We start from the raw sequence: 9,216 nt of genomic DNA on the forward strand, positions 1-9,216 counted from the left end.
ACCTCTGGAAGCCATAACCCAGGCTCTGTGGCAACAGGGTGGTTTGCAATCAGTGCTCATAAAGCATGCCATTTGGTCAGGCTTGGGAGGAACTGCTTCCATAATAGAAACTCTACAAATTTTCCACAGCAAGGACCACTGTCTCTGTGTTGCCCCTGGACATGTCCATGGTACCAACCGTGTTGTATGTTTTCCCATGTTTTGTCTTCCATTCCTCCCATACAGCATCCAAATTGGGATCATGTGTTGGAGCAGCTGAGACCAACCCCAAGCAAAGGGTGGCCAGGAGGAAAATTGGAGTCATATTTTCAAACTCTAGAAATGGTGAAGAAATGAGATTCTGGTCATGGAAATTCTTCAAAAGACCTATTTCTACATAAAATGCTAAGGTCACTATGGTAGAATAAGATTTTTTTAACCATCTTTCATTGTTTATTGACATGGCTAAGAATGACATTGGCTTATAGCACACCTGTAAAAAACATGTCACAAGTTAAACAAAATGAACAGCTGCAGAGGGCTCCAGAATTTAGATGGTTTGGGAACTGTGCATATAGTTCACCTCACGGTCTGGATGCCCCCGTGCTTCAGAAATTTAAAGTAAAACTAGCTTCTTAAGTATTCATAGTTTGTCTATGTTTTATTCCATTGAGATTCAGGTATGCCCTTTCCAGCCTTGAGCGGGCCGAATAGACCTAGATTACCACAAAGGACCTTAATGACCCAGATGGAGTCAAACGCCCTGACTGCACATATAACTTCCTACAGGAACTTAGACGAATGGACTGCCCGCTGAGCTTGCCTTGAGACATCATCCAGTTGGAACAAAGGATGGGTTCGGTGGGCTTCCCCTATATAAACGCAGTGCTCAATATTAACCTTTGAGCCTTGATCAGAATCTTGTCTTGGCTCCAGGCTTCTCTCACCCCCACCACCCCTGTCCTTTACATTTCCAGCCCCCATTTTAGGTCAACCCAGTTTGTCTGTGGCTGCTGGACAGCTACATTCAAGCCTCACAAGCTAACCTTAACTTGTGCACAATTTGATCCCCCAGTACAAAGAGACCTACAAGAGTTGGTGGGGCAATCACAAGACATCTTTTTCCTGGATAGTGTACACCAAGAGACAGAATATGCCTTGGTGCTTTTTTTTTTCTTTCCAAAATCTTTCTGAAATTTCCGCTCTAGAAAACCTTGGAAGGACATCAATTGGGAATCTGTGTGTTCCACAACTGGAATGTACCTTCAGAACCCCACTTTACTGTTTCAATGAAGAGTGTCCCATGGCTGAGTACAGGATGGCATAGCCACCAACTAAGGTGAGAAATGAGGAGACCAGTGCCAGACTTAGGCTTTTTAAGGTTTTGCATGGGACAATCCAGAAAGGGCCATGCCAAAATTGTGCCACATACTTCTCCTTGGGCACCTGGGGGATGAGACCAAGGGGCTGTCCTTGACCAGTTTTACATGAGAATGATCATCCCTTTTGACACAGGAAGTGGCAGCTTATATAAAGGGACAAACTGGTACTTCCTGTGCCCATGGAACTACAGGCAATCCACTAGGTTCTGCTCACTCAGGGGAACCAATTTGCCTGATTTCACATTATTGACACTTTTCACACACCTGGACTCCTGAACAGTCTGGTGCCCTCCTGGCATCCTTACCAAACCATCTCTGCATCCCCACACCAGTTCTGCTACAATTGAGTTGGTATTCTCATTCCTGAGGGAGCTGAATGATGCTACAACGAATCTCTCTCTAGGGTGCTCCTCCAGTGTCAGCACCAAGTATGTCTTGATAGAGCTGTGGGGGCTCACCTGGGATGTCCACAGCTGGGCAGGTGTGCTTCACAGTCTCAGGTCTTCAGAGGTTGTTGAGATCCCAGGCTCTGACCCAGCTGCATGTGGATTCAGCCTTTATATCCCAAACTGTGGCTCCAGGACAGTGTCTCTGCCCAGTTGCTCCTCCCTGGAATTGGCTTAGATGGACAACTGGATTGCACCTCCAGGCTGTGGGACTTCAGGCACATAATGACACTGATTCTCACCCTGACCTGGGGCCTTGGGTGTAGGCTGCCTTGGTGGACTGTGGGGAAGGCAGCAGTGGGTCCCTGCTTACGAAAGTTGAGTGTGTGAGTCTCATGACATTAGCCGAGAAAGTGCTCACATAGAGAGTTTGGCACTTGGCTCAGGATAGAAAATTCCAGCTAACTATGTGTGAATTTCCAACCCAACCCTGCCTTTTCCATAATGATTTTTGTTAAAATCATTGCTACTGCTTCCTTGTGAGTAATTATATCCTAGCCCAGTGTTTCCTCTTTAAGTCACATCTAAGCTGGGTCTCCTGGAGGTTACAGACTATGCCCATTCTCCCCATGTCAGGGAGGAGGAAAAACGGGTTTCTCAGAATCTCTACAGGCAGGCAATCCCCAAACAAGGAGGAGATGGTCAAGGTGCCCCAAGGTTGAACTGGGATTGGGGTGTCCTGAGACTGCAGGGTACTTATAACTCACCTCATCCCTACGAACTTCTCACTCTTAGCCTTCCTTATCTCATATATTCAGCTACAGCAAAGGTTGTGAGGAGTTTGCACAAACCTAGGTGGAAAGCTGGGAAAATGAATGCGATTTTGGAGTCTAGTTTGGTTGGCACCTCTGAGTTTACAGAATGTTTTTTTCCATTGTTGCCTTAGGGTTGGCTTTAGGCGTGTTACTTTCACAGTGGCCAATGGTGAAAGTGGATAGGGTTTGGACACACTTTAGGTGAAGGAAATTTGTAAATCTACAATGTGCATGTAGTAGCTCTTGTCATTATCCAGTTAGGGAAATAAACCACAACTATCCTCAATTCTTATTACTCACATTGTGGAAAAGCGTTTTTAGTGAAGTATTGCCATGACCTTTCTCGAACAACCTTCGCTAATCATATTTTGAGTTCTTTGATTAAAACATGGAGTCCTATGACATTTTTATTTATATGCTTGTGTTTACTTAAGACTCCATTGATCATCTACTTAGAAACAAAATCAGTCTTAAAGTTTTTTTTTTATTATGATCCAATTGGCCTAATGTGAAAATGGACCCTTCAGCAGCACATCTAGAATTAGTGACATACACATAGTCTTGCAACTGTCACGACCGTAGCTGTCCATATTCTGATCTTCGTATTTCTAAACCAAAGTTCTACTCTCATTAAGTATTGTCTCTCTCGAGCTCTGAACCCACCTCTTGTTTTTCTGTGTTTGAATTTGAGAACTGCTACAGGCAGCAAGCTCGTATCCACCTTTGCACTCCAACCATGTTGAAAATAGATTGCTATTCCAACTGTATAAAGATATGTGATCATCATAACACGGGCAGTCCCCAGAGCGTGTGTCAGTCTCCATGCTTTCTGGAGTTGAGGTACTCCTCCATATGGAGATCTCAGGCTTCGTTTATCTGCTTAGCCCTCAAGAGACCTTTGGCTCCCTGTACACCTTCCTCTTTCTAGTACCATGGCAGTTCCACCAGGTGACACATGTACTTTCAACCTCTGCTTTTAATCCTCTTGAGTACACACATTCAGAAGAGCAGATGAGGAGTGTACAGTTCTCTGCTTTTCTTTCCTCAGAGTGTCCACAGAGTGGGCACCACTGTCCTTTACCACCAGCCATGCCCAAGGGTGCTGCTTTCAGACTCCTTCCTGACACATGATGGTTCCTGTTTCTCATTTTGAAGACCCTCTTCCCCAACTGTGTGGAGCAAATCTCAACTGCGTTTCTCAAGAATCAGTGCTATGAAGAACCTTTTTATTATCTCAATTCTCATTGCTCTCTATTTATACGACAGTCTTCAAGAGTTCTTTATTAGTTTGTTTTGTTGTTTTGGTGAGTTTTAGGAGTTTGAAAATTTCTACACATACACTCATATGCAAGCGTGAGCACACACACACACACACACACACATACACACACACACACACCCATAATATGTACTGTATCACCTGAGTAACGTAAGAGAACAATTTGTGGTCATGGGCTGTCTCCTATTAGCATGTGTGTTCTGGGTACCTGACCTCAGCACTCAGTTGGATGCAGCCATTCTTACCCACTGAGCCTCCTGACAACATCGGATTTTTACTTCCTTTGATAGTTTTTTTTTTAATTTTTAGTTTTAAATAATTTCCAAATAAATAACCTTCACATAGCTTAGACATTGGGTGGATGGTTTTTTTTCTCTCTCCAAGCATTGGTAGTATTATTTAATACATCTTAAAGCTTTAATCAAATTGTATGTTTTTTCTAATCAACTTTATGTTACATTTAGAAATCAATAAAAAATCATTTTCAACAACAACGTAGTTTGTATATCTGGCTTAGGTGGATAAACAATCTCACTTTTTTGTAGTTTTGTTTCATATATAGACACCTATGTGTACCATGCCACACAAGTTAAGATAAGAGATCAATTTTTGGTAGTCAATCTGGTCCATTCCTTCCATTAGATACACTTGGTGGCTGTTGCCTTCACCCATGCAGCCATTTTGACAGCACTTGATATTGTTTAATTTTTGCTTTATTTTATAGAATCCTGATTTTAACTAATTTTTATGTAAAAAGCTTTCAAACATCCAATTGTACAGATGAATTTTCTTATTCTGTTGTTGTTTTTATTTAATAAGGGTTTGAAAACTGGTGAGATTCCACCAGTTCATATTACTTTTATGTTGTACCCACAAATCTTTGCAAAATATCCCATCAGGTGATGGCCCCTATGTTTTGGCTTAAGTGGATAAACAACCCCACTTCATTCTGGGAATTCATGATCCATTTCCTGAAAAGCAATGCATCCTAGAGGTGTTACTTTAACCTTCCACTCAGCATTTCTTCCCTGAGCTGCTCTGCAGGGCTGCTCTAAGCTGGCCCGTCAGGGAGCAGGACAGCAGACCTTCATCCCAGAGGGTTTGCCCACACCTGGGAAGAGGGACTGCTACACAGAGAGGAAAGAAGATCCTGAGCAGACACACCCTTCTGCGCTTTCCCACTAGGACCAGAAGCTCTTGGGAAATCACATTCCAGCAGGGCTGTGGATTCCTTATCAAAGCTAAGCTCACACCCTGCTTCCCTGGACGCTTGTATGTTCCTCTCTAAAGTTCTACATAGCATTTCAATTTGTCTAAACAAAGAGATTATCTTGTTTAAAAATACCAACTTTTCTTTCGTTCTTTTGACTTTTATTTTTGATATTATAATTTAATTATATTGTCTTCTTTCCTTGCCTTCAAACCCTTGCAACTACCCCTCCCTGAACTTCAGCGTCATGGCTTCTTTTTTCATAAATTGTGTTGACATGCATATATGTTTTTGCATGCACGTATATATTCCAGAAAACCCCAACCAATCCAAATGCTGATTTATCAAGCTGAGTCTACATGCATACATCTACAAACCACTCCCACACCTAAGACTCAGGTAACATTTTGGAAAAGAGGCATAAAGATTTTAAGAGCTAGAGGATCAGGGTCATTTCTGTGAACTTGATTTCCCTCATGGCAACAAAAGCTAACTCATAAAATCTTACCAAAATAACTATATAAACCTGGGTCAGTGTCACCCCTGACTCCTATAACAGGGTGAAAACTATGACAACTGTTTCTACCATACCCTAGGTGCTCCAAATCTTAAATTACATGAGAAAACCAAATTTTGAGGGCATACATAAGAAAATTTAAGCATCAAATCTGAAGGTAGCAATAGTCACATCAGTCACTGAGACACCTGTGCATATAACATCTGTGAAATGATGCTGACCCAAATCACATCAGATTCTTGAGTCTCAGTCTGTCCCAATGCGCATTTCTTTTTCACATGCATTTATGGTCAAGAACCATCTATTTATTTAGGTTAGAGAAGTTTTCTTCCATGATTTTATTAAAGATGTTTTCTATCCTTTAGAACTGGGAATCTTTACTCTCTTCTATTCCTATTGTTCTTATGTTTGTTTTTTTTCACTGTGTTCCAAATTTCCTGAATGTTTTGGGTTAAGAAATTTTTACCCTCTGTATTTTCTTCATAGTGACTGATGGTTCACTATCTTCTATGGTACCTTCTATGCCTGAGATTTTCTCTTCCATTTTTCTGTAGCTTCTGATCTCTCTCCTAGGTTTTCCATCACCAGGGTTGCCTCCATTTGTGATTTTTGTTACTGTTTCTTTTTTTGGGGGTGGGGTGGGGGGAAGCTTGGACTGTTTTCTTCAGTTCCTTCACCGGTTTGATTGTATTTTCCTCTTTTTCTTTAAGGGATTTATTTGTTTCCTCTTTAAGGGTTTCTACCTGTTTGCCTGTGTTTTCCTGTATTTCTTCAAGGGAGTTATTTATGTCCTTATTAAAGGCCTCTATCATCTTCATGAGATGGGATAATAGGTTAGAATCTTGCTCTTCAGGTGTGTTAGGGTATCCAGTGCTTGCTGTGGTAGGAGAACTGGGTTTTGATGATGACAAACCATATTGGTTTCTGTTGCTTTTGTTCTTGCACTTGACTTTCACCATCTGGTTACTTCTGGGTATCTCCGACTGGAACAGGCTCCTTGGAGGCAGGTACAGGTATTTGACCTGGGTTAGAGCAGGCTTCCTGGGAGGCAGGCAGTGCTGTCTCTGGTTAGGGCAGAAGTCCTATGTCTCTGGTTAGAGCAGTCCTCCTGTGTCTCTGATTAGGGAAGACCTCCTGGGAGACAGGCTGGCTGTAGGGATTAGGGGGCAGGCAGAGCAGGATAGACCCCATGTCTGGTGGGCTCTGTGCATGTGGAGTCTCAGCGAGTGTAGGTATTGGGGTGAGTGTCTCACCTATCTCCCTGGTTAGGGCAGACCTCCTGGGAGACAGGCAGGCTGTGGAGTCTGGGGCAGGCACAGTGATCTCATTTGGCCCTTCCCATTTTTCTACTTCTATTATTTAGGCTTTTCCATATTTTGGCTCAGTATTTAAGGAGCTGAACCAGTGCACACTGAGTTCTGGGAACCTACACACAAACGGGAATCCATATATAGGAAATGAAATTAGAGCCATATCAATCCTAGTGAATAAAAGTCATTTCCAAATATACAAAGAGATTGATGTGGAACCTGCAAAGATAAAATCCTAGATGGAAAAACAGATCCAAAACCACTTTCCCAAGATAACCCCTGCTCTGTGGTTGTTCTAGAATTCCTTTGTGGAACTATCACACTCCCCATGGTTAATGCATGGGCTCTTTCCTGCTCATTGGGAATCTCCTAACCATCCCAAGAATAATCAATTTCTGGTTAGTAGCCTTATAAGAAGCGCACTGGCTGGTTTTGTGTGTCAATTTGACACAAGCTGGAGTTATCACAGAGAAAGCCACCTCCTTTGAGGAAATGCCTCCATGAGATCCAGCTGTAAGGCATTTTCTTAATTAGTGATCAAGGTGAGAGGGTCCATTGTGGGTGATGCCATCCCTGGGCTGGTAGTCCTGGGTTCTATAAGAAAGCAGGCTGAGCAAGCCAGGGGAAGCAAGCCAGTAAGCAGCACTCCTCCATGGCTTCTGCATCGGGTCCTGCCTTCAAGTTCCTACCCTGTGTGGGTTCCTGTCCTGACTACCTTTGGTGATGAACAACAATTTGGACGTGTAAGCTGAATAAACCCTTTCCTCTCCAACTTGCTTCTTGGCCATTATGTTTTGGGCAGGAATACAAACCCTGACTAAGACAAGAAGTTTCTGAAAATTTTCATCCTGTGCCCAAATAAACCCTTTACATGTGACATGAGATGACAGGTAAGGGGGCCACTGGAAAGACAGTCTGTTAGGGCCTTCATTTCACCCATTGGGAATTTTCATGGTGAGTGACAATGAATGTCCTGCCCCATGTGTGACAATGTTAGCTCAGATTGCCCCTGCTGACTGCAGAATACAACAGAGTGCTTTATCATGAGTCCTTTTCCTTTCTTATGTCTTGTCAAGCACTCAGTGCAGTGTCATCCCATACTTGGTGCCCTGAAAACTCTATTTGTAAGTGTCTGAGATAATTATGTTGAAGTTTGGTTCCAACCACAGAGTAGCCATTTGTTTGAAGAGGCTTAAGTACAGTATTTATATGATAATATTTCACCAAAAAGGTGACAAATATTTTGGGCAACTGAGTTTCTCCTCCTCCTCTTCCTCCTCTTCCTCCTCCTCCTCCTCCTCCTCCTCTTCCTCCTCCTCCTCTTTTTCCTCCTCCTTCTCTTCTTCCTCCTCCTCCTTCTCCTCTTTCTCCTCCTCTTCCTCCTCCTCTTCCTCCTCCTCTTCTTCCTCCTCCTCCTCCTTCTCCTCCTCTTTCTCCTCTTCCTCTTCCTCCTTCTCCTCTTTCTCCTCCTCCTCCTCCTCTTCCTTCTCTTCCTCCTCTTTTTCCTCTTCCTCCTTTATTTATTCACATTACCTCCTGATTGCTGTCCCCTTTCCAGTCTTCCCCTCCCGGAATCCCTTTCTTTCTCTCCTGAGATGGTGGGGACTCCCTATGATTCCCTCACTTTAGCTCATCACCACTCCCCAGGTTTAGGTACATCCTCTCCTTAGTCATCAGGGAAATGGAATTCAAAAAGACCCTGAGACTTTACACTCATCATAGTGGCTAAAATTTAAAAAATAAAATACCAGTCTAGCATATAGTGGAGAGGTTGTGGAGAAAGGGGAACACTCCTCTGTTGATGGTGGGGCTGCAAACATGTACAACCATTCTGGAAATCACTCTGGCAGTTTCTCAGAAAATTGGAAATAATTCTACCCAAAGACCCAGGTATATTGCTCCTGGGCATATACCTAAAAGATGCTCTACTGCACCACAAGGATACATGTTCCACTATGTTCATAGCAGCCTTATTTGTAATAGTCAGAAACTGGAAACAACGCTGGTGTCCCTCAATTGAAGAATTAATATAGAAACTGTGGTTCATTTACACAATACTATTGCAATACTATTCAGCTATTAAAAGCAAGGACATCATGAATTTTGCAGGCAAATGGATGAAACTAGAAAATATCATCCTGAGTGAGGTAACCCAGACCCATTAGGACATGCATGGTGTGTACTCATTTATAAGTGGATATTAGTCATAAAGTACAGGGTACCCATGCTATAATCAACAGACCCAAAGGAGCCAGATAACAAAGAGGGCCCAAGGGAAGATGCTTGAATCTCACTTAGAAGGAGGAATAAAATAGTCATAGGAGCAAGAGGGAGGGAG

This window comes from Grammomys surdaster, unplaced genomic scaffold (genome assembly GCF_004785775.1).
Source record: "Grammomys surdaster isolate TR1022 unplaced genomic scaffold, NIH_TR_1.0 289220, whole genome shotgun sequence".
NCBI classification, from domain to species: domain Eukaryota; kingdom Metazoa; phylum Chordata; class Mammalia; order Rodentia; family Muridae; genus Grammomys; species Grammomys surdaster.